This window comes from Salvelinus sp. IW2-2015, unplaced genomic scaffold (genome assembly GCF_002910315.2).
Source record: "Salvelinus sp. IW2-2015 unplaced genomic scaffold, ASM291031v2 Un_scaffold1194, whole genome shotgun sequence".
Lineage (NCBI taxonomy): Eukaryota > Metazoa > Chordata > Actinopteri > Salmoniformes > Salmonidae > Salvelinus > Salvelinus sp. IW2-2015.
Genome location: NW_019942771.1, coordinates 48,098 through 50,378, shown reverse-complemented (window position 1 = coordinate 50,378; position 2,281 = coordinate 48,098). Strand labels below are relative to the sequence as shown.

Below are 2,281 nucleotides of genomic sequence, written 5' to 3'. Positions count from 1 at the left end.
AAAATATATATAAAACAAAACGCTTTATCTGCCTTTCCAATAAAAACTCGTTTGAAAATTATTATATATTTTATGGAAAAGAGATGTTATATATTTCTGGAAGATTCACCATGCTGCCTTGTTGACAACATGACCAAGCAGCGCAGATTAGGCTGTTCGATTTGAGATGGGCGCTCCTCTCTTTTGCCCGTTCACGTCACCGGCCATAAACCGGTGCCCCGCGGCTCAGCATAATCGAACCCGCCCAATATCTTCGATATCATGCGCTCTGGTGCTCCAAAAAACATATCCAAATCAGTTGGACTTTATGAAGGATCTCCATTGATTGGTTTACTGATTTTTCTCACTAAAGTACTCATTTGTTTGGGCTACTTACTAGGCGACTGCCTGGTAAAACACGAGGCAGGTTTGGATCTCCCACTTGTTTACAGCAGCAGAGAAAGTCATTATTTTGTCGCAGCCACAGAGGTAAAAAACAGTCTTACAATTGTACTTTATACGCAGACGACTCGAAACAACCTCATTGGCACAATGTATAGTCTTTATACCATAGTAGTCTGGACATGTTTCCATAGAATATATAATCATTTTGGCAATGGCCCTCCGAATTAAATGCGCAGGGTGCATAGTATTAGTTAACTACCTTAAAGGAGAATTCTACGATGCGTAGGTAGTAGATAAAAAATAAAAAAAACTTTTAAATTAACGATATATACCCAATGATTCTTGAAGAATATAATTTATAGCTGCCTCGTCAGCTTAGTTCAACTGTCATACCTGTCTCCGATGTTACTGTTTGATTCCTCCTTTAAACCACAGCTATTTTAACCTGTCTAAACCTGTCAACAACATGAAGTAGTCCATGATGAATGGTGGGGAATTTGTACTCCTATTGTTGTAATTCTGATAACCAGTAAATACTGTTTTGGTGGTGCACTTTAGAGCAGCCAACCCACGAGTTGCTCTTTTCTCACGAACACACCGTGTGTGAGATTCAATAACTATATGTCGTGCTTCCGTTCCTCTCCTACGCCCCTACCTGGGCTTGAAACAGTGACCCTCTGCACACATAGACAACTGACACCCAGGATGCATCGTTACCCATCGCGCCACAAAAGCCGCGGCCCTTGCAGAGCAAGGGGAACAACTACTTCAAGGTCTCAGAGCAAGTGACGTCACCGATTGAAAAGCTGTTAGCACGCACCACCGCTAACTAGCTAGCCATTTCACATCGGTTACACATATGGAGTATCAAATCAAATCAAATGTAATTTGTCACATGGTTAGCAGATGCAAGATGCAGTAGATGGTGTCAAGTACAGTATAAACATATGAGATGAGTAATGTAGGGTATGTAAACATTATATTAAGTGGCATTGTTTAAAGTGGCTAGTGAAACATGTTTTTAACATACATTTTTTCATTTTCATTATTAAAGTGGCTGGAGTTGAGTCAGTATGTTGGCAGCAGCCACTCAATGTTGGTGGTGGCTGTTTAACAGTCTGATGGCCTTGAGATAGAAGCTGTTTTTTAGTCTCTCGGTCCCTGCTTTGATGCACCTGTACTGACCTCGCCTTCTGGATGATAGCGTGGTGAACAGGCAGTGGCTCGGGTGGTTGTTGTCCTTGATGATCTTTATGACCTTCCTGTGACATCGGGTGGTGTAGGTGTCCTGGAGGGCAGGTAGTTTGCCCCCGGTGATGCGTTGTGCAGACCTCACTACCCTCTGGAGAGCCTTACGGTTGTGGGTGGAGCAGATGCCATACCAAGCGTTGATACAGCCCGACAGGATGCTCTCGACTGTGCATCTGTAAAAGTTTGTGAGTGCTTTTGGTGACAAGCCGAATTTCTTCAGCCTCCTGAGGTTGAAGAGGCGCTGCTGCGCCTTCTTCACCACGCTGTCTGTGTGGGTGGACCAATTCAGTTTGTCCGTGATGTGTACGCCGAGGAACTTAAAACTTACTACCCTCTCCACTACTGTCCCGTCGATGTGGATAGGGGGGTCCTCCCTCTACTGTTTCCTGAAGTCTACGATCATCTCCTTTGTTTTGTTGACGTTGAGTGTGAGGTTATTTTCCTGACACCACACTCCGAGGGCCCTCACCTCCTCCCTGTAGGCCGTCTCGTCGTTGTTGGTCATCAAGCCTACCACTGTAGTGTCGTCTGCAAACTTGATGATTGAGTTGGAGGCGTGCATGGCCACGCAGTCGTGGGTGAACAGGGAGTACAGGAGAGGGCTCAGAACGCACCCTTGTGGGGCCCCAGTATTGAGGATCAGCGG

The 2,281-nt window shown here is 45.0% G+C and overlaps 1 protein-coding gene across 1 annotated transcript in view; it reads left to right on the top strand.

Annotated features, from left to right (window-relative positions):
* Positions 1–257: 257 nt before the first annotated feature.
* Positions 258–2,281, top strand: part of LOC112070005 (P2Y purinoceptor 3-like) — a 15,769-nt gene continuing 13,745 nt past the window's right edge. The window contains exon 1 of the mRNA XM_024137402.2: positions 258–468. The gene's annotated coding sequence lies outside the window, so the exon portion shown is untranslated. The remainder of the gene's footprint in view (positions 469–2,281) is intronic.